The sequence below is a fragment of the Taudactylus pleione genome, unplaced genomic scaffold (genome assembly GCF_031769625.1).
Source record: "Taudactylus pleione unplaced genomic scaffold, aTauple2 ptg000153l, whole genome shotgun sequence".
NCBI classification, from domain to species: domain Eukaryota; kingdom Metazoa; phylum Chordata; class Amphibia; order Anura; family Myobatrachidae; genus Taudactylus; species Taudactylus pleione.
In genome coordinates this window covers 76,382-100,328 of record NW_028284555.1, presented here as the reverse complement: position 1 = coordinate 100,328, position 23,947 = coordinate 76,382, and the positions used below count along the sequence as shown (strand labels likewise).

The window sequence follows — 23,947 nt, the reverse complement described above, 5'->3', positions numbered from 1 at the left end:
AATAAGGGAGATTGTACTTTATTTTGTTTTGCACTAGTTCTTAGGATAATTGTACAAAAATCCCAATGTAGTAACTAAATGAGACTAAAGATCATTAGTATAAACTGTGCACGGATAGCATAGTGGTCAGCTTTGCTGCCTCACAGCACTAAGATAATCAGTTTAATATCCCAGTCATGGCCTATATGTGTGGAGTTTGTACATTCTCCACATGTGCTCTGGTTTTACCCCTACACTCCAGAAGCATACTGGTGGGTTATTTAGCTTCTGACAAAAGTTAACCCCAGGGGCACATCCAATTACGTCTGTGATCTTTGCTGTCATTGCGACCATTTTTTCATTAAGTCAGGTATGCACGCTGCCATGTCCCGCACTATCCAATTGAAATATATCTTTCGGAGAAGCCATTAATGCCTGTGAGTTGCCATCATTGGATTGTAAAAGGGAAGCACCACACAAAGCAGCGGCAAAGATTGATTGCTATGGGCAACATTTCCACTTGTAAAAACCCGCTCCTTAGTAAATATAACCCTTATCATTTTGCAACACAGGTGTAGCGCTGTTGTGGAGAAGGCGTAGTAAATAATGAGTTCTATTTAGAGATGATCTTGCGCCTAACTTATTAGTACTGCACTGCGCAGCCACAACGTGACATCACCTGTGAGACCGCCATGTGACAGGGGCCCCGTGGACGCTTCCTGCCCACAGCCATCAGTCAGCCAGGGCGGAGGAAAGTAACACAGCCTACACATGCACCAAGTATGTGTTAATGTGTATATGTGTGTTTATGTGTATGTATATGTTAATTTGTATATATATATATGTGTTAGTGGAATCGGTATGAATTACTGCCGGACCTATGCCCGGCGAATAAAATACAGCTGCCGGAATGCCGGCACATGAAGATCCCGACTGAGGTAAATAAGACCCCTAACCCTCCTCTCCCCCCCTAACCCTAACCTCCCCCCCAATGGTGCCTAAACCTAACCCCCCCTCCCCGCACCCTAAACCTAACCCTCCTGGGGAGGTGCCTAAAACTAACCTCCCCCAGGGGGTGTATGACGCTATCCCCCCTTCCCCTAGCCTAACCCTCCCCCTCCCCGCGGCTATCAGCTCCCGACGCCTGACTTACCTACGTTCGATATGCCGAGCATCGGGATTTCGCCATGGGGTTTATGATAGGCGTTGGTATTTTGATGACTATCATTAGTCCCATGCTGGGATTTCAATGTCGGGAAGCCGGGAGTCGGCATTTCGACCGCCGACTTCCTGACTACATCCCGTGTTAGTGTGTGTTATATATTATATAGTCATATGTGTGTGTGTATGTATGTATACTGTATATATATTTAGAAACCCACCCAGGAAAATCCTGCGTTTGCCCCTGGGCCCGCGACTTAACCCAGCATGCACATCAGCCTCTGCACAGTGCCACTGCCAGGCTTGCTACCACCCACCAACAGCACACAGAGGCCAGAGGGACAGGCAGAGGCCCCGGATCTCAGGGAAGCACAGCAGCCAGCCAGGTAGGGTACAGTATTAGGGTGGGTACACACCTGAACGACCGGCAATCGTGCCGATGTTCAGGGTGAGTTGCCTTCACCCTGGACATCGCATGATTGCCATTACACACTACACGATTTAATGAACGACCAAATCGGGCCGATATTGTGCAAGTGCCTTAGTCTCAATTATTCTGTACTATAGATCAGAGGTTCTCAAACTCGGTCCTCAGGACCCCACACAGTTCACGTGTTCCAGGTCACCCAGCAGGTGCACAGGTGTATTCACTACTCACTGACACATTTTAAAAGTTCCACAGGTGGAGATAATTGTTTCACTTGTGATTCTGTTAGGAGACTTGGAAAACATGCACTGTTTGGGGTCCTGAGGACTGAGGGCCTGATTCAGACCCAGTCGCGAGTGCTGAGCGCTCGCAACTGGGTCGATGTTTGCCCACTGGGCATGCGCACAACAGAGCCAGCTCCGTCGCTCTGGGTCTCGCCCCAAAGGGGGCGAGCTGTCAATGGTGATTGACAGCTCGCCCCGTTTGGTAGGTAGGCAGGGTGGGTGGCTGGCCAAACGGAGGCATTCCCGAAGGAACGCCTGCCGTTTGGGGGCGGCCCCACTGACATCACCAGTGATGTCAGTGGGAGAGCTTCTGGCTCTATTAGAGCCAGAAGCTCTCTGGGGCTTGCGGCCACGAGACCCCACCACAAGGGTCTCGTCGGCGATGGTCTGGACCATCGTGACCATCAACCTGGCCACTCGCCCACAGCTATGGTCACCCACAGCTATGCGAGCGGCCAGGAGGCCGAACAAAAAAAAAAACACGCCCTGATTCAGAGCGAGCGCTCGTTCAGAGCGTCCGGCTCTGAATCAGGCCCTGAGTTTGAGAACCTGTGCTATAGATTGATTTATGTAATTTTTATACTGTGCAATCTGATTAAAATGTAATAGTTGATTTTGGGCTGAGCGATTATCGGTAGACTGTGCACGCACCGTGATCGCACTGTGGGCCTGATTCAGAGCCGGACGCTCTGACCAGAGCGCTCGCTCTGAATCAGGGCCCTCCTACATGAAAATGGAGCGGCCTCTTGGATGCTCGCATAGCTGTGGGTGACCACCCACAGCTATAGCGAGTGTCCATGATGATGGTCGCGATGATCAAGACCATCGCGACCATCGGGCTTGCGACGGAGACCCTGCAGTAGGGTCTCGCTGCCGCAAGCCCTGGAGTGATTTTGGCTCTATCAGAGCCAAAATCACTCCCACTGACATCACTAGTGATGTCAGTGGGGCCGGCTTCAGACGGTAGGTGTTCCCATGGGAACGCCTCCGTCTGGCAGCCACGCCCCCGGCACGCCCACCAAAGGGGGCGTGCTGTCAATCAACATCGACAGCACGCCCCCTTTGGTGCGAGACCCGGAGCGACGGCTATCCCGTTGCTAGCCGGGTCTCGCGCATGCGCACCATCAACCCGCTTGCAAGCGTCCTGCGCTCGCGAGCGGGTCTGAATGACCCCCTGTGCACACGCCAAGGTATAGTGCCCCTAACTGGTATCTTGCCTAGAGCCCCATGAGGTCTAAATCTGTCTCTGGCACCAAGCACACAGTGACGGGGCGATGCATTAGTTACAATGTTTGATAATACCTGGAAGGAGCACATACAGTATAAGATGTCTGGTGAATGAAATGTAAGTCTGAAGTGATGGAATATCCCCTTATCAGATGTAACCTTCTACATCTGGAGTTAATCTGTGTAATTTTACACACAACGATTATGTCATTTAAAGGGGATAAATTCTGCGAGTGGGCTGTTGGTTTAATATTCTAATCTTCTGCACACAATTCCTCCCTCGGAGAGGACCGTCTGTGATATATTCACACATGAGCAGGGACAACAGATAAAATATTCTGAGCTCGGAAACCCTGCTGTGCAGATTGTACAGTAAAGGACAGGAATCCGGGAACACAGACGCTATATTGGCAATAATGTAGGGAGCTGAGTGATAGCAAATTCTTTCCTTCTTATTTGCTGAGTATAGTCTGCAGAAAATCTCTATGACTTTGACCGTGTTAGTCACAGGATCAGACGCCTACAGGTCTCCAGATGAAGAGGCAACACAGCCTCTAACTTCACAACTACTGTGCTCCCTGAGAGTTTGGTCCACAATACCAAACAGAGCAAAAATATTGTCATTGATGATCTTGACATTGTTAAACTAGTAAGTAGAGATGAGCGTTTGGGTTTTGGCTATGGTACGTTCGGATCTGAAATCCAAATGTTTTTGGCTATTCTGCTTCCCGTGCTTTGCATAGCCGATATGTGAGATCTGAACTTGTGCTAAGTTGGCGAAGAGAACCAAAGTCATCTCTATTAAAAAAGTTGAAATCAGTAATGTTGACACCTACAAAATACCGACATTGGGGGAATGTCAACATCATCATAATATCTACATTTCCAGGAGGGTTAGGGTCGCTGTTAGAGTTAGGGACAGAATTAGAACCATGTTGGCGTGGAAGTATTCTTATTGGAAGAGATTAAGTGGTCTATTTACTAAGCAGTGTTAGGAGACAGAGTGAAAAGTGATAAGGTGCCAGCCAATCAGCTCCTAACTGTCATCTCACAGGCTGTGTTTGAAAAATGACAGTTGGGAGCTGATTGGCTGGCACCTTATCACTTTTCACTCTGTCTCCTAACACTGCTTAGTAAATAGACTCCTGAATCCTTATTGTAACAAATAGTTATATAAAAACATCTCAGCACCCTGCAATGTTCTTACAAAGAAAATTGATAAAAATAGTGAAAAAAAAAGTCAAATTCAAAATCATAGTAATGAAAGAAAAAAAGATTTTTTTCCCCCTCCATCTACTTTAGTTACAATTTTAAGAACTCTTTAACAAACTTTTAAAAAATAGATAATGTCTCTCTCTGGTATCAAAACAGTCAGCAGGAATTTGTACATAGAAATCCAGGACATTTACACGATTCTTGACAAGACTGGGAGTGCTGGGATCCTCTCCTTTGCAGTCTATTTACCATCTGGAATGGGTTAGGCCGCTCTCCAGAGTTCCTTGCTTTTCTGCGTTATGCTTTCGTGCTTTCGGCTTGTGGAGCGGCGAGGACGGGTTTCCTGGAGCGGTCCTCGTATCTGAGTTCTATTCTTAGTGTCCCCAATTCTTCCCGGCTCTATTTTTACATTACACCAAAAGCCACAAAACTCTGATTTCCTGAACCATAGAAAATAAACCTAAATTCCTGTGCATAAGTTTACTTCTGAATTATCCCATTGTGTTCCGCCAGGCAACTTTTGTTATATAAACACTTCTGAAATCTGGAATAACAGAGAGTAAAAATAATCCATGATACAGCATCTTCCCCTGTCTTGCAGAGGGGGGCAAGGGGAATACGGTGCCACTTTAATATATTGGTGGACAAAGATCACATTAGTGGGCCCCAGGCCTATTTGCATAAAGTGAAGGGTCACGTATCCAGACAGCATGCACAGTGCATCCGGAAAGTATTCACAGCGCGTCACTTTTTCCACATTTTGTTATGTTACAGCCTTATTCCAAAATGGAATATATTAATTTGTCCTCAAAATTCTACACACAATACCCCATAATGACAACGTGTAAAAAGTTTTTGACATTTTTTGCAATTTTAATAATAAAAAAACAAAACTAAGAAATCACATGTACATAAGTATTCACAGCCTTTGTCATGAAGCTCAAAATTGAGCTCATGTGCATCCTGTTTCCACTGATCATCCTTGAGATGTTCCTACAGCTTAATTGGAGTCCACCTGTGGTAAATTCAGTTGATTGGACATGATTTTGAAAAGGCATACACCTGTATATATATGGTTCCACACTTGACAGTGCATATCAGAGCACAAACCAAGCATGAAGTTCAAGGAATTGTCTGTAGACCTCTGAGACACGATTGTCTCGAGGCACAAATCTGGGGAAGGGTACAGAAAAATATCTGCTGCTTTGAAGGTTCCAATGAGCACAGTGGCCTCCATCATCCGTAAATGGAAGAAGTTCGGAACCACCAGGACTCTTCCTAGAGTTGGCCGGCCGTCTAAACTGAGCAATCGGGGGAGAAGGGCCCTAGTCAGGGAAGTGACCAAGAACCCTATGGTCACTCTGTCAGAGCTACAGCATTCCTCTGTGGAGAGGAGAACCTTCCAGAAGGACTACCATCTCTGCAGCAATTCACCAATCAGGCCTGTATGGTAGAGTGGCCAGATGGAAGCCACTTCTTAGTAAAAAGCATATGGCAGCCTGCCTGGAGTTTGCCAAAATGCACCTGAAGGACTCTCAGACCATGATGAGACAAAGATTGAACTCTTTGGTGTGAATGCCAGGCGTTATGTTTGGAGGAAGCCAGGCACCGCTCATCACCAGGCCAATACCATCCCTACAGTGAAGCATGGTGGTGGCAGCATCATGCTGTGCAGTGGCGGGCTGGGCCAGGGGGCAGGGTGCCATGTGCCCCCCGGGCCACAGCGTCATGCGGGCCGCGGGCCGGTGCAGTCTGTGTCACTGTGACACAGATTGCACCGCGTGTGTAGCGCTGACCGGACGGAGTCCGGTCAGCGCTACAGCACAAACACACAGCCGCCGGAGTCGGCAGCTATGTGTTTGCTGTAATCAGCAGCCGCTGAGAGTCTGTCAGACTCTTATCGGCTGCCGCTGCTCCCACTGCGGGAGCCATCTTCCTGCTCCCGCAGTGGGTAATGGGAGAGCCGTCGTCATGACGACGTCTCTCCCATAATGCAAAGCGGCCAGAGGAGCCGGTGGAAGCGTCGGGACCAGGAGCGGGAGTTTCAGGTAAGTGTTTTTTTTTATTAAGTCTCTCTCTCCTGGGGACACTGCCAAGGGGGGGATTACTATGGGGGCACTACCAGGGGGGGGATTACTATGGGGGCACTACCAGGGGGGGGATTTCTATGGTGGCACTACCAGGGGGGGATTACTACTGGGGGCACTACCAGGGGGGTGGATTACTACTGGGGGCACTACAAAGGGGGGGGACTACAACTACTGTGGGCACTACAAGGGGGGGACTACTACTACTGGGGGAACTACAAGGGGGGACTACTACTACTGGGGGCACTACAAGGGGGAACTACTACTGGGGGCACTACAAGGGGAGGGGACTACTACTAGGGGCACTGCATAGGGGGGAGGGGACTACTACTAGGGGCACTACATAGGGGGAGGGGACTACCACTGGGGGCACTGCATGGGACCACTGCTGGGGGCTCTATATAAAGGGCAATACTGGGGGTACTGCATAGGGGGGAGACTACAACTGGGGCCACTATTTAAGGAACATTGCATAAGGGTTGCCACTATTGGGGGCACTGCATGGGGGGGTGGACTGCTACTGGGGGCACTGCATAGGGGGTACCACTATTGGGGGCACTATATAAGGGGCTTACTACTGAGGGCACAAGAGGCACTGAACAGGGGGGACAACTACTGGGGGCACAAGGGGCACTGCATAGGGGGGATCACTACTGGGGGCACTACTGGAGGCCTGAATAAGGGTGTTATCTCCTGTGGCACACGGGGGCACTGCATATGGGTACTACGATAGGGGGCTGCCCCTAATCTTTATTTTTACCTTACATTAATCCCATATGGACCCGCCTCCTCCCTGAAACACTTGAGGGGGGGCGGCACCATAGCACGCACGTTCTTCGGGCACCCTGGCTACACGCTACTCCTCTGCCAGGGCCGCCTGCATGCATTTGCCCCCAGGCTAAAAGTTGCCAGCCAGCCCCTGATGCTGTGGGGATGTTTTTCAGCGGCAGGAACTGGGAGACTAGTCAGGATAGAAGGAAAGATGAATGCAGCAATGTACAGAGACATCCTGGATGAAAACCTGCTCCAGAGCGCTCTTGACCTTAGACTAGGGCGACGGTTCATCTTTCAGCAGGACAACGACCCTAAGCACACAGCCAAGATATCAAAGGAGTGGCTTCAGGACAACTCTGTGAATGTCCTTGAGTGGCCCAGCCAGTGCCCAGACTTGAATCCGATTGAACATCTCTGAAGAGATCTGAAAATTACTGTGCACCGACGCTTCCCATCCAACCTGATGGAGCTTGAGAGGTGATGCAAAGAGGAATGGGCGAAACTTCACAAAGATAGGTGTGCCAAGCTTGTGGCATCATATTCAAAAAGACTAGAGGCTGTAATTGCTGCCAAAGTTGCATCAACAAAGTATTAGCAAGGGCTGTGAATACTTATGTACATGAGATTTCTTAGTGTTTGTTTTATTAATTACATTTACAAATATCTCAAAAGAACATTTTACATGTTGTCATTATGGGGTATTGTGTGTAAAATTTTGAGGACAAACATGAATTTATTAAATTTTGGAATAAGGCTGTAACATAACAAACTGTGGAAAAAGTGACGCGCTGTGATTACTTTCCGGATACACTGTAAAACTATGGTCTGTTCCTACAATTCTAGGCTACGGGTAGGGCTTATAGTTGGTCCTGGGTTGGCACTTAAATCGGGTGTCAGAGTAACACTTGCGGTAGGCTTTGATGTAGAAATTGGTTACGGTTTGGTTATATAAGGCTTAGACTTAAGACTTATTTTCATTTTCTGCTTAGTTTTTTTTTTTTTTTTTTCTTTTACATATATTATTATTGTACCCAGTATATTTTAGGGTTATTTTGGACAAATCGTACATGTAAAGATCTGATGTCTATCTGTATGGTCCATTATCTGCTGATGATTAATAGGCCTCTCTGTGATCCAGTTGTATGTCCTGAGAGGGGAATGGTCTCAGTAGCAATGTATCATCCTCACTAGAAAGCGCATAGGGAGGGGCTTTGACTAAAATTGGTATGTATGTGTTCAGCCCAGTTCAATTCAGCTCACCGAGGGCATACAGTCCGCATACAGGGTCTGACTCAGCAAGGAACGCACGGATGCAGACGTGCGCACCCGGCCGCTGCGAGAATATGCTAATAAATGCATACGCACGGCAATCGCAGCAGAATAAGCAGACGCCCAGCACTACATAATACCAACCACTTCCTATTACTTGTGTCCTCTATACCTGGCAAGACAGCGGAAACATCGGTAACATCGAGAACCATCGGACCCATAGGCACAATAGTGGTTGACCTGACCCTCCTGCAGACATAGCGAGGCTTCCTGTGTGCAACTAGACTTCAGGCTGTGTTCGCCGCTGCAAGGGCTTAACTATGCACGCCCCTGAAACGCTGTCCAAACGCACAGGCATGCCTGCGTTTGCCCGACCACCCCCCCCCCTCACCACCCACAAACGGTACTTCCTGTCAATCACTTGTCCCTGGGGCTGCGGACTCCCTGCGTTCACATAATCCATCGCACTGTCCGGTTCGTGCACTGCAATGCATACATAGACCAAAACCATCGACCGATTACGTGTGTCTACATCCGTGCGTTCCTTGCTGAAAGCAGGCCCACGGTCCTGTAACTGTATATTTATCGCAATCCACATTATTAATGCGGATGTGATAAATATTTTCTGCCCAAATTTGCAAAGTGAAGATGAAGATCTCCGCGCGAATTTACTGAAATCCTCCTGCCAAGAGACTGGACTTTAATAAGAGGCCGTCCTGGTGAAGAGCATGAAGCAGTGGGGAATTGTGCGGTGACCCGTTCACCGCCGGAGAATAGACACTGGGCACATGCCTCGGCATCTATTCTCCCTGTCGGCAGTGCTTGGGGGCTGCCCGGCGTGTCTGTAAGTGGCGGGCATGCCCCCAAGAGTGACGACAAGGGAACGCGTCTTATAGACACACCCCCTTTTCAATGGCCATGCCCCCTTTTCAGGCGCACGCACGTAAGTGCCCTCTCTAGCTCCGGCACCCTGCCTGCCGCCGGAGCTAGAGTGAACACGATATTGGAGATATCTGCTGCTGCTCCATAGTACATTCGGGGGATCCTTAATATTTGCAGGTATCCCTGTGTGTTTTCGGGGAAAAAAAACCAAATATTATTTGATTAAATAGGCCCCTAAATGAGAATCTCACCAATTCCTAATTTATTCTATTATTGTTTTGAACTGAATGACATATAAATAGGTATTTTCCCCATTATTTACTATCCTGGTGAAGATGAGATGAGGAAGTAGCTAATAATAGTCAATGGACGGACACATTGTAAAATATATGATTGTGAACGCAGAGAGAGCACAGAGTATTCTGAGGAACCACTACCTACAGTAAGTGCAGTCATCCGGGAGAATGCTGGGCAGCCGTCCGTCAATCAGCGAGCGGTTATCTGCAGACTTATTGTTAGGAGAAAGCTGCAGGCCGGTCAGATTTACTCTCCATTTATGCAGTATTACTTCCTGGCTTAAATGAACAATAAAAATGAGCTTTTCTACCACTTGCTTTAACAACCAGGAAAATAAATACACACCACATACACAAGTCATTATACAGCAAACCGACAATTCATCTGAACAATAGCCAGGGGCGGCCACGCTGTGTTATTCTTTTGTCTTTTTTTCTTTTCCCCCTTTAATTGCAGTCAGGCCAGGCTGGTTCCCCCTGAGAGGATAATGCAGGTTATGTTCTGTATGTTATGTGTTCCTTGGATATATAGTGCTGACCCAGGGTGTATTCAAAGCTTCATATCAGAAATTCAGACATTAACCAGCATAGTCCTGGCTCCCAATTACAGATGACAAATTAATTATTCAATTTGAGAAACATAAATAAATGCCGAGCCCACTGCTTCCTACAGCTCAAATTTGGGGGTGAGCAAAAAAAAAATCTTAAAATGTTTCCATTTGGCCGCGAAATTTAGCACACGCTTGTTGGATGAATTTGGCCTTAAATGTTTACAAGTCCTGTCGAGACCACAGTGGAATGGATTGACCAATAATGTGGCTCTATTTATAGACTTACATACAAATACAGTGTGACTCTGCATTCTGAGGACCGGTGCTCAGAATGTTAGGAAACGCGCCAGCTAACCAGATCTCTGGATCGCAAATTAGTGGCACTTAGGGCCAGGATTTTGCTTAGTTATGTTGGAGCCAGTCTTTAACCCTTAAAGTTGTGTGACTGTAGTTTGACACTCTGGGCTTGATTTAGAGGATTTTACAATTCGAACATAATGTTAATGTTCTCATAGCGACTATGGGCCTGATTCAGAGCCGGACGCTCTGAAAGAGCGCTCGCTCTGAAGCAGGGCGTTTTGGAGCGGCCTCCTGGCTGCTCGCATAGCTGTGGGTCACCAGCGACAAGACCCTTGTGGTAGAGTCTCATGGCCGCAAGCCCGATCAAAATCGACAGCCGCCCCCTTTTGGTGCGAGACCCGGAGCGACGGAGCGCCCGTCACTAGCCGGGTCTCGCGCTCATCGGATCCGGTTCCGGCGTGTGCATGCGCAGTGGCCTAACATCGACCTGCTCCCAAGCGCATATCGCTTGTGAGCGGGTCTGAATCAGGCCCTATGTTCGTAGATGCACAGCCACCGAGGCCGTGGTCAGACACAGGAACTGCCGATGGTGTTATAACATGCAAGGACGCTGAAAGCGGGGGCCTCAGGGTTTGCACATTCAGACGCAGTCTACTACACCAGGGAAAGGGCTGATACTGGCATTTGCATATTATCGCAGCCATGGCTCCTCAAACAGATGCAAGAGAGGAAGCGATAGCGTCCACCTCTTAATCAGGTCCTTTATGTTACAGTACGACACCTACATCAGTCTAAGCGTCTGACCAGGCCTGTCTTAACAGCAGTGTGGGCCCTGGGCAATGCAATGCATTGGGGACCCTCTCAATGCCCACCCATTCACAGGAAAAATATGTAAATAGTCACTAAAATTAAACCTTGAGATTTAGTGTATAACAATGTATAAACCTTTTCATTAACTCAGCTCTCACACAGATCTGGATGGCAGAGGCAGTCTCATTCTTATTGCTGCAATAATACCATATCATACTTTGATATGGTATTATATCATATCTTAGTATGATATGGTATTATTGCAGCAATAAGCCCCGTCATAGTGAGATTTTGTTGGGTTATAATTATAGCGGATTGCGCAGTCATTTGATTCATACTGCGCAGCCCAGCCGCAGCGCAGTCCTTACCTTTGCGGTGGGGGGGGTGCACCTGTGGCCGGGTCTGTAGTCGTCAGGAGAGAGGCAGTGGCTGGCAGAGGAGCCTCCTGAGGAGGCTGAGACCGGGACGGGTCCTCCAGGTCCGGGACTCGAGTCTACGCGGCAGTGGCTGAGCGGCACACACAGCAGCAGCACCTCTAAAGGTAAGGCAATGCCCATACTGCCTGGCCTGGGCCGAGCTGCTGTTGGTCATCAACCAGTCAGAAGTTGTCTCTCACATGACAGAGAGACTCAGTCTGACTGGTCTAAAGCCAGCGGATTAAATGAAACTGGGAGTATACGTCACCCGGAGGGGGGGGGGGGGGAATTGGAATACAGTGTGCCGGCGGCCGGCTTTAAAAAATATCACAAATTTACCAACTGGCCATGGCTACAGGGGGGCGGGTTGACGGGCCCCTAGAAGCTTTGGCCCTTTGGGCAACTGCCCAACAAGCCCAATGGAAGAGATGGCCCTGGCTGCAATGTCCTCAGTGCAGGGTACCGGCGGTGTCAGCAGAGCGGGGGTGCCAGCGGTGCCCTCAGTGCAGGTTTGCTGACTGTGTCGGCAGTGCAGGGGTGTTCTCAATGCACGGTGCCGGCGGTGTCGGCAGCATAGGGGAGCCAGTGGTGTCAGCAGCAGGGCTGCCGGTGGTGTCAGCAGTGGGGGTGCCGACAGCTGCTGTGTTGGCATCGGCGGTCGGCAGCAGCAGATGTGTCGGCAGCGGGGGGTACCGGCTGCAGGAACCAGCACCATCTTTTTTCACTGAATTCAATGGGCTTAACGCTGATTGGCCGAGAGCCGTGACAGACGGCTCTGTCAGTCAATCAGTGCTTTACCCATTGAAGGCAAAGGGATTTTTAAAAATGGCCGCTCGAGGCAAAACCTCAAGATCCTACAGAGGATCGCAAGGTTTTGCCTCAATTAGGGATCCCAGGGGCGCCTCGGATCACCCCGGATCCCCGAAGTTCGGGTGGATCCGGTTCTCAGGGAACCGGAACCGCTCATCTCTAGTTTCTATAAACAATAGTAAGACCAAGCTTTGGGATGTTTGGTGAGATTTTGAGTAGATTAAGGCTGTAGTATAAATAATATTTTTGGACAACACATTGATAAAACAGAACAATAAATAACAAGTGTACCTCATCATCAAAATGTATACCTCATTTACACCATCAGACCCGGGACAGACCCTCTTTTACGTTCACACCGAAGTCGGGTCAGCACTGACCCGGCTCTCCGGTGCAGGTGAGCAGTGCTTCTTGCCCTCCCGCTCTGCGACCCCCTTACCTTACTCGGCAGCGGTCCGGAGGCAGGGGGGCGAGTGGGGTGCACTGCTCCGTTCTGGTCGACCCTGCAGTGGATGCTTGGAGATGATGTCATCTCCAAGCGCAACTGAAGCCGGCCAGTCGGGCGGCATGCGGAATGACCCAGGTTGTGCTGCTCACACTGCAGGTTGACACGAGAATGACCCATGCTCAACCCTTCAAGCCAGCCGGGTCGGATCCCCAAGTCACTGGACCCAGGTTTATCCATTTACACAGACAAAAATCCCGGGTTGATGCATGTTCTCGTGCATCAACCCAGTTTTTTTAAGTCTGTGTAAAAGGGGTAGAAGATAGGGCACAAGTATTGATGACAAGAGCACTGTGAGACAACAGTGCTAACCATTATGCCACTGTGCTACCATGTTATTGTGCTATTTCCTAAGTGTCTCTCTTTGGCCTTCGGGAATGCTGAGGGATATGGGAATCCCTCTATAGATCTGGTGGTAGAGTCAGGATTGTAATAATATTCTGAAACAAAATGGCCCAATTTGAACCGCTTCCAGAGAAGAAATAAGCAGCTGCATGGGGGGTGGGGGGCTTGTGTGCGGGAGGGGTGTCAGCCTCCCAGCTCATGGCTATAACAAAGTGAAGACATAGTGAAACAGCGTTATGGGTATGGAAATTGTTAATAAAACTCAACTGTATATGGTTTAATAGTAAATAATATTTTACTAGCCTCTACTTAAAATATACACACAATTATGACACATTGAGTAATAAAAATAACGAAATAAAAAATAAAATTGAAATTATGGACATGAAAGATCCGCATGCAAATGTAAAGGCACTGGGGTCAAATTCCAACGCGTTTCGCCTCTGGTATAGTAATCCAGACCTGCAGCAGCACAGTGCCTGGGCTTCTCTGAGCAAACTTACCACGATACATCAGTCAGCCCGGTGCTCCCAGCCTTACGAGGACAAAGCCAGACCAGGTACCCTGCATCCGCCCATAGATTCCGCCTAACATCCACAAAGAGGCGGCTTCACTTCAGCCACTACACGAGCGAGCTACCCGAGGTGATATATTACCAGGGTTATTACAGGATTGTCCGGCCTGAGGAGTCTGCTCAACACCAACTCCTGAATACTGAGATGCAGCACAAAGGGCCAATATCCATCTGTGCTGGGACGCCAGCACCAACTGCTACAATTCAGAGGTAGCGCACTATGACTGGCTGATAATCTGCATGACTTTAACCTTCTCACACTGTGGGTAGTAACACAGGTTGCTAGTGGGAGCTTGTCTTCTATATAAGAACTTTTGTTTTCACAGACTGAATTTGTCCAATGTAACAGCTTTTTTTTTCAGCACCCTTGTATCAGTATAGCTCTGTACCACAGTTACTATGTTACTATTTTATGTCTTATATTGTGTCCATTTACTGTAGTTTTAAAGTAAAATTGTTCATATATATTTGAGCCTTAGGGGTAAATTTACTAAAGTGAGAGTTTTTAGAAGTGAGTTTTAAAAGTGATGTTGCCCATAGCAACCAATCAGATTCTAGCTATTATCTTCTAGGTGGTGCTAGTTAAATGTTAAGTAGAATCTGATTGGTTGCTATGGGCAACATCACTTTTAAAACTCACTTCTGAAAACTCTCACTTTAGTAAATTTATCCCTTATAGTTCACTTTATCTACTTTACCATTCATTTAGGCAATTACTCCTTTCATTTTCCTGATGAAACATTATCCAGGGGTCTATACAGCATGATATAATTAACGTAAAAAATGCGGAAACGCTCGTTTCCGCATTATTTAAGCTTTTGCCCTATTCAGCAATATGTATATGGAGATCATACCGTAATTATCTTCTCCATATTTTCCTAATTTGCAGAGTTGCGCACTGTAGGGATCAGCCATTGATCTCTACAGTGGTTTAACGCTTTTTGCTATTCAACAAAGAAAAAAGCGTTAAAATATTTCCTTTATATAACGCTATCTCAGAATGGCATTATATGAGGAAAATACTTAAATATTCCGAAAACTGCAGGGACAGAGGGAAATTTTCCCATAAATCCCTGCAGCATCTTGTAAGCCCGCCCAGGCTCCGGCAGGCTGGATCTGTACTTACCCTGTCTGTGGTCACCGGGAAGCCTGGACGGAGCCTGTTCCCGAGCGCATGACTGAGCATGTGCAGAGGAACAAACAGAAGGGATTGTTTTCTGAATCCCGATAACAATCCCTTCTGTGACATCGCAGGGACAGAGTGTTACCACAACCGCTGTCCCTGCAGAAAATATTGCTGAATAGCAGCAATAAATTATCATAATTGCTAAAAACTTGTGACAATGTTGCCTGATAATATTCTGGACAACATGGTCACTCTTGCTGAATAGACCCCCAGTCACCTGGGGAAAGGGTGGGGCCCAGAAAAATACTGCACACTGTGTGAGAGATTTAGGAATTCTAAGTGTTGGCCATCATAACCAATCAGCTTGTAGCTATCCTTTATATAGTACATTCTATAAAAAGCTAGAGTCTGATTGGTCAAAAGGGATAACACCTCCCATTTGGTTGCTATGGATAACACCTTCCCTTACTTGCTATGGGTAACACCTCCACTTGGTTGCTATGGGTAACGCCTCCACTTGGTTGCTATGGGTACAGGGCCGTATTAAGGGGGGGGCGACAGGGGCGATCGCCCCTGGGCCCCCACACCTGAAGGGCCCCCACACCCATCGGGGTTAATGTGAACCGGAGGAGACGGAACCAGTTCCGCCTCCTCCGGTCAACCTAACCCCGGCGCCGTGGGGATGCTCTATTTGCCAGACACCCGCTGATTGTAACCAGCTGGCGCCCGGCTCCCAGTGTCAGCCAGAGACTGGAGCTCATTCGTGAGCTCTGGCGGCAGCTTCTGGCTCATGCAGTGCACTATGGGAGAGACGTCATGACGTGTCTCCCATAGTGCACAGGAGCAGCCGGGCGGAATGCACATGGACGGCAGCGGGAGCGGGGTTTAAGGTAAGTATTAGCTGTTTTTTTTTTTAAGTGCAATTGGCTTTTCTACTGGGGGCATTACTCGGGGGGGATTACTACTGGGGGCATTACTCGGGGGGAGATTACTACTGGGAGCATTACTTGGGGGGATTACTACTGGGGGCATTACTCAGGGGGGGCATTACTACTGGGGGCATTACTTGGGGGGATTACTACTGGGGGCATTACTCAGGGGGGGGCATTACTACTGGGGGCATTACTATTGGGGGCACCACTTCTGGGGCATTAATATTGGGGGCCTCTACTCTTGGGGGCTTTACTACTTGAAGGCAAGGGCATTACTACTGGGGCACTACTACAGGGGGGCACTACTACTGGGGCCACTACAACAGGGGGCATTACTACTGGGAGCACAACTACAGGGGTATTACTACTGAGGGAATTTATACAGGGGGCATTACTACTAGGGCATTACTATTGTGCACACACAGGGGGCATGACTACTGGGGGGCATTACTATTGGGGGCACAACTACAGGGGTATTACTACTGGGGGTAGTTATACAGGGGGCATTACTATTGGGGACACAACCACAGGGGGCATTACAACAGGGTGCATAACTACAGGAGGCATGACTACTGGGGGCACTACAAATGGGAGTATTGCATAGGGGGCACTGCATAAGGGGCACCACTCCTGGGGGCACTGCATAAAGGGCACCACTACTGTGGGCTCTGCACATGGGACACTACCAAAGTGGGCACTGACACTACTGGGGTCCCCATTGCGCATACCCCCAGCTTGTCACATTTAGTAGGGGCCCCCACATGTTTGTTGCCCAGGGGCCCCCACAGACCTTAATCCGGCCCTGACTGCAGCACTGCCATTCCATGTACTGAGGACACTGTCAACAACCCCACACTACCGACACAGCCAGCAAACCTGCACTAAAGACACCACTGGCACCCCCGCACTGCTGACACCACCGGTACCCTTCACTGAGGACACTGCCAGTACCGCAGCACTGCCATTCCATGTACTGAGGACACCGTCAGCAACCCTGCTCTGCCGACACTGCTGTCACTAACTGTGCACTATTGGTGTATCCAACCCACACTGTATCCGTGTTGGAAATTAGAAGCTGAACTGCCACATGTTATTGCCGCCCACTGTGTCACTTAGCTTAGTCAGCCAGCTAGCTGGATGCAACCTTTTGGCCTTAATTACATGAAAAAAAAAAATATTGTGAGGTGGTCAAAATTGATTGGAAATGACTGGAAATAAATGTTATTGAGGTTAATACTGTATGAACAAAAACAGACCCATTTAATGTGTTTTTAGCAGTTTTTATGATATTTGAAGAAAAAATTAAGTTCCAAAACCGAAAAACAAAACACTAAGGAAAAAAATCCAAAACCAGATTCAGATCCAAAACCAAAACACGAGGGTCGGCGCACATCTCTAATAGAAACTGCTAACAACAGCATAAATGAAAATAGCACCATATTTTATATGAATACAGAGGGATAGATAGATAGATAGATAGATAGATAGATAGATAGATAGATAGATAGATAGATAGATAGATAGATAGAATGGAGAGAAAGAGATAGAGAGAGAAACACCTGCCTAAAACCATCAGCTGATATTAGGGCAGGGTTATCCTGTTGGCACATGACCGCTAGCTGCCTCTGTATATGGTTCCCCTGCTGACTGCTCTATTGAGACTGATCCGGGAAATGTATGTGGCTAAACTGGAAAGATTTGTCGGTTGTCATTCCGGACTGGTGGGATCAGCTCACATAGGGCCAGCAGACGGAAAGGGCGATTTGTACAGGTATATTCATTATATACTCTGTAGCTGCCAAATTAATTTGTCACCTGAATAACTCAATTCAGATCCAGACTGCGGGTGGCCTTAGAGACCCATGTGTTCCTCCGAGTCCTGGGGCCCTCTACGTTGCCAGGCCATGTAGCATCACATAGCATCTGGATAAAGCAACTCTATGCCGACAAAAATTGTAGATGTCGTCACTGCGTTCTCTGCTGGAAATTGACCTGTTATCACCCCGGGCTTTACTTCAGGAACCTTCTGATAATCGTCCCATCCGAAGCTGATTTGTGCACTAAGAGAAGAGGTTTTATTTTAATGAGGTGCACATGAGAAGATCTCCTGTGGAGGACGGCAGATGGACAGGGAGGGCAGTTACCGATGTGCGAGGAGACACAATCCAGACACAACTTTCATCCCATCCTTTCTCCTACTGACCCTCACAAACCCTCCATCCCTGAGGAAGAGGAACCGCCTGACTTGTGTCAGCCATTAAAATCTTCAACTCAAAGAGGATCCAGCTAAAAAAAAAAGAGCGCTGACAACTGCGCTAATCCCATTATGGGTTTTTGTGATTGTAAACAGTTTATGATAATTAGGTGATGGAGAGTACAAACGCCTGTGCTCACTATGGGTGGGTACGGGTCCACACATGCATTCCCCTCTTTGGCACCTAAAATATTAATGATGATTGCCAGCTCCTGAGATAAAGTTCGGGAATAGAAGCCTTAATAAGCGCCAGATGTTCTGGCCGGGATCAGGTTTCAGGTTATGATTTTCTCTGATCTCACATGAAACCTTTGCAGAATTAATCCCCTCTCTTAATATTTCTCTATTTTATTGGATGCCCGCTTAAGGCTCAGATTCCATCTGTGCGCTCCTGCAACGTGTATACAGAGACATTAAACCGGGGGATTATTCTCCTTGCCAAATTAAAAATGTAATAATAAAGAAGCGTCTGTCACGTTGTTACTTATTTCCTAGTGGAAGTAAAAGAGTTTTCTTCATGTGAAGAAAAAAAAGAAAGTATGGGTTTGTAGAACTAGAGTATTTTAACCTCTTCACCGCCAGACGCTGCCATATGCACGTTCCTGCGCCTCAATTCACACGGATGGTTATTCCACCCCATGCGGAGTCTTCTGAGTTTCTTTTTTTGGGAAGATGTTTCATTTACACAAACCAAGATCTAACTATAGATCACTGATTACTAAAATCACTGACACATCATTATATATCAGCAAATCTACCCACAGGATATGAGGCTGCTGTCACACTGATACATGAAGCCACAGACTGAGAGTTACATAGTGGGAGGAGCAGGGTCCCCAGCAGCACAGAGCAGTGATATGAAGCTGCTGTCACACTGATACAGGAAGTTACAGACTGAGAGTTACATAGTGGAAGGAGCAGGGTCCCCAGCAGCACAGAGTAGTGATATGAGGCTGCTGTCACTCTGATACAGGAAGACACAGACTGAGAATTACATAGTGGGAGGAGCAGGGTCCCCAGCAGCACAGAGCAGTGATATGAGGCTGCTGTCACACTGATACAGGAAGCCAGAGACTGAGAGTTACATAGTGGGAGGAGCAGGGTCCCCAGCAGCACAGAGTAGTGATATGAGGCTGCAGTCACACTGATACAGGGAGTCACAGACTGAGAGTTACATAGTGGGAGTAGCAGGGTCCCCAGCAGCACAGAGCAGTGATGTGAGGCTGCAGTCACACTGATACAGGAAGCCACAGACTGAGAGTTACATAGTGTGAGGAGCAGGGTCCCCAGCAGCACAGAGCAGTGATATGAGGCTGCTGTCACACTGATACAGGAAGTCACAGACTGAGAGTTACATAGTGGGAGGAGCAGGGTACCCAGCAGCACAGAGTACTGATATGAGGCTGCTTCACACTGATACAGTAAGTCACAGACTGAGAGTTACATAGTGGGAGGAGCAGGGTCCCCAGCAGCACAGAGCAGTGATATGAGGCTGTTGTCACACTGTCCACTGGTGCCATTCCTTCATCTTTTCTGTATCAACTAACAACATGTACTACAGAACCATTCGTGTGCTGAAACCCTTAACTAAAGGCCCCCATACATCAGCGATGGATTAGGGCAATTCCCCGATCCCCAGACACCGGGGCATTGGTGAAATCCAACATGTTGGATTTCCCTGACTTGCCAATCCCAACCAAAATATGATTGGGATCAGCAAATCTGAGATTTAAACAATTTCACAAATTCGCAGTTGGATTGGAAAACATCGATGTCCGCCTATTGGCATTTCCGATAGATGGATCAGCAGTTTCGGTCACATCGGGGAATTGGCGAAACGGCAGGCAGTTGTATGGGGCCCTTAAGTGTCAGAGGAGCTGGTCACATTCCTGATTGTAGTAAGAACAGTAATGAGCATTATCAGCTACCAAACAACCAGGTGTCAGCCTTTGTCCATCTTACTACATGGGCTGCTACAAGCTGACCGCTCAGTGCTTGCTGTGGACTACACATGATATGGATGGACATTTCCACTCACAGGGCAAAATTTACTAAGCGGCGGTTTGACGGTGATTTCTATTCTATTCTAAACCCCGGTGGTTTGGTGGCGGTTTCTATTCTATTCTAAACCCCGGAGGTTTGGTGGCGGTTTCTATTCTATTCTAAATGACAGCCCTGTTCTATTCTATTCTAAAATGTGTTTTGATGGCAGTTTTGTAGCGGTTTTGCTATCTGCAGATTTACTAAGGCCAAAACTGCTGCAAAACTGCCATCAAAACACATTGGATAGAATAGAACAGGGCTGTCATTTAGAATAGAATAGAAACCGCCACCAAACCGCGGGGTTTAGAATAGAATAGAAACCGCCGCTTAGTAAATTTTGCCCATAGTGTAAATCTTTGGTTGAATGCAAAGATGAATTACCTGTGTTCTGGATATCCCTCCTGGCGTCCATGTACAACACGCTGCCTGAGAAGCATTTTATCCCAGGCTATGGGCAGTACAGGCATTCCTCCCCGCACAACTGCAAATACTTGCAGACTGGAACAGAGACGCATTCATGCCTGAGATAGTCGTATTATATGTGGGTGGTCAGAGGCAGGGGCAGAGAGTGGATAATATTGATGAGCTAGTGAACCAGTCATGACTGACTGTTTGGGAATCCGCTGATGCTGATTTGTTTGAGAATCTCTGTCTGTGGCAGCAGGTGGGAAAATTACTGATACAGCAACGTAGAGTAGCTCACCTGGGCATGATTAAAGACATCCACAAAACATGACCTGTTGACCTTAACTGGAGTTTAGAATCCTTGGTTTACAACATAGGCATACGCGTGACGTAAATGTTACGTGTGCCTGGCCTACGTGGGCTGTATGCTGTAGCCGACTGGCGTGCGTGGTGGTAACACAGGTGTCGCGATGAATGAGTCTTGCAATTGCGGCTTTTCTACCGAACGCAATTTGCGGTGGGAAATCACATTCCAGGGAGTCGTGGAAACTGTGAGACTTTGGAGCTCTGCGAAACGGCCTCTTCTGCCGAGGAGCCCGATCTGTGAGAAGCTGTGCTGCAACCTCAATTATTTCACTTTAACTTGTTTCATACAAAATTCCAGCAATAGGCAAAGGAGAATAGTAATCCTCTGAGCAGGCAGCAATGTGAAGGAGAGCAGAGGGTAAATAATAATGTTTGCAAAATGCATTTAAATCACACAGTCTGTCATGCTGGAATGTAAACAGATAAAAGAGCATTTCTTCCCCCCAGTCTGCAGCACAGCACACTTTCATGTGTCTGCTCTGAGTGACAGCTGAAGGCATCACAGAGAGACATAGAGGAAGACTGAGTCACAATACGGGGTAACAGCGCCAGATGCAGCTCATTACCAGAAATCAGTCTCTCTTCTGCTGTTGTCTTATTTGTGCAAGATGTTCACTGTACAGGAACCTCTAGGGCAGGGGTCTTCAACCTTTGGCCCTCCAGCTGCTGTGGAACTACACATCCCAGCATGCCCTGCCACCTTTTTGATATAACAGCATGCTAAAACTGTGGCAAGGCATCCTGGGATCTGTAGTTCATGCTTGCCGACATTTAGCTGCCTCCTTCCGGGAGGGAGCTGTCGGGCTTACAGGGCTGGGGGTGTGACGCGGCCAAAGGGGGCGGGGCCCGGCACATGACGCAGCGTTGGGGGTGGAGCATGGGGGCGTGACAGCGCGATCGCGTCATCGTGGCTCTGCCCCTCTTCACAATGCCGTGATTAATGGCATTGTGCAGCAGGGGGTGGAGCCACGATGTCGCGATTCAGCGCGAATCGCGTCACCGGCCCCCCTGCTGCCGGGGTTTGTACTTAAAGGCGCGGGGGGGTGCAGACACATCGCCGTGGCAGGGAGGATTGCCTGCCTTCCCGGGAGGTCGGGAGCGGCACCCGATTTTCGGGAGGCTCCCGACCAAATCGGGAGGGTAGGCAAGTATGCTGTAGTTCTACAACAGCTGGAGGGCCAAAGGTTGAAGACCCATGCTCTAGGGTCTACCTGTAAATGTAGAGTAGACATGGACTAGCCACCCAGCAGAGATCGCATAAACTCCGGTATATAATACCTGTATAATTGCCAGCACCCTAGTGTATATTAGGAAAACTTGGTCTTATGTGATAGCAGCAGGAGAACTGTGCCGTGAACATGACATGTGCTCTATTTTGGGAGGAATTTTCATTAAAATACACTGTAAAAATATTTTATTTTATTATCAGTTATTTATTTAGTGCAGACATATTCTGCAGCACCCAAAAATCGTGTGAATGTGATGCGGTCACGTCCCCAGACCCTCCAACATGACCCCTTCTACCAGGTACACAATGCTCTGCTCCTAGACATCCCTCTTAGGGGTGTATTCCATGTGAGGTGAAAAGTACGTTGCCGGACTTTTCACTGTCATCAGAGATTTTAGAAGTGAAAACTTATCGCGCACGTCCCCGCAATTCCCCGTATTCAATTTCATTTTGGTGAAAACGGGATCCGACAAAGAGGAAAAGTCCTGTCATTTTAGGGGAAATCAGCCTGACACCCCCCAAAAGATGCTCTGACATAGGGGATCACTATGGATAACCCCGAATACGGTCTCAATAGGTGCTGTCTAGCGTCTTAGGGAAAGTGGTGAAGAATAGTATTTAGCAACTTTTTTGGGGAAAAATAAGTTGTCCCATCAAATTTGGGTACTAGCATATTTTGAAGTGGCTAATGTGAAGTTTTAAAAATTGTGAAAAATCCACGTGCAGCAACCACCTGCAATCAAAAAAACACCTGTCACATACTTGGGCCCCCCCCCTGAGTCTCATTATCATAGGCCACGCCCCCTATGTGCCATTATTTGGAGGCGTTCCCGCATGGCGCGCCTCCAAATAACATCAGGCTGGGGGTAAAGCCACTGGCTGGCCTTCTCCTAGCCCTCTCCCATCTGTGAATGGATGCCGTGCGCATGCACGCTGCATCCATTTACACTTCGGGTGTCCAGCAGCACCGCACAGCTGTGGTACCCCTGATTACTGTAAATGTTTTATGGGATTCCTTGCTGATCAGGGGTCACACCCGATACTGAGTCCTGACAAATACATTTAATGTTGATAAATAAACAAATGAAAAAGTATATCCTTCTGTGTGTTATTTGATTTATTGGGTTAGCTTTAAATATTCTTATGACGTAGAGCAGAGGTTCTCAAACTCGGTCCTCAGGACCCCACACAGTTCATGTTTTCCAGATCACCCAGCAGGTGCACAGGTGTATTCATTACTCACTGACACATTTTAAAGCATCCACAGGTGAAGATAATTATTTCACTTGCAATTCTGTGAGGAGACCTGGAAAACATGCACTGTTTGGGGTCCTGAGGACCGAGTTTGAGAACCTGTGACGTAGAGGAAGATCCAAAACCAGTTACGGTCACATTTATGTAGAAATTCAGGTAAAATCTAAAGATCCTACAACACTTTACGGCCCCACCGTACATACTATACTCACTGTCTTTACATTTATGTACTTTAGGTAAGTATAGAATATTTTATATACTGTCTCTACATGTACGGGCGCCACTGATCCTAGCTGGCCATGGCTGTTTACATGTCAGCATTCCTCTGAAGCAGTTTCTTATTACATCCATACAGATGAGGGGAGACTCCTATCTCTTGTAATCTGTAGCCATATCTTGGAGTCTGACAGACAGTGAAGGACTGGTG

The 23,947-nt window shown here is 47.9% G+C and overlaps 1 protein-coding gene across 1 annotated transcript in view; it reads right to left on the bottom strand.

Moving 5' to 3' along the window:
* The window catches only part of FLRT2 (fibronectin leucine rich transmembrane protein 2), a 120,016-nt gene extending 99,238 nt beyond the window's left edge, over positions 1-20,778 (bottom strand). Inside the window, exon 1 of the mRNA XM_088474308.1 lies at positions 20,649-20,778. The gene's annotated coding sequence lies outside the window, so the exon portion shown is untranslated. The remainder of the gene's footprint in view (positions 1-20,648) is intronic.
* Positions 20,779-23,947: the final 3,169 nt, after the last annotated feature.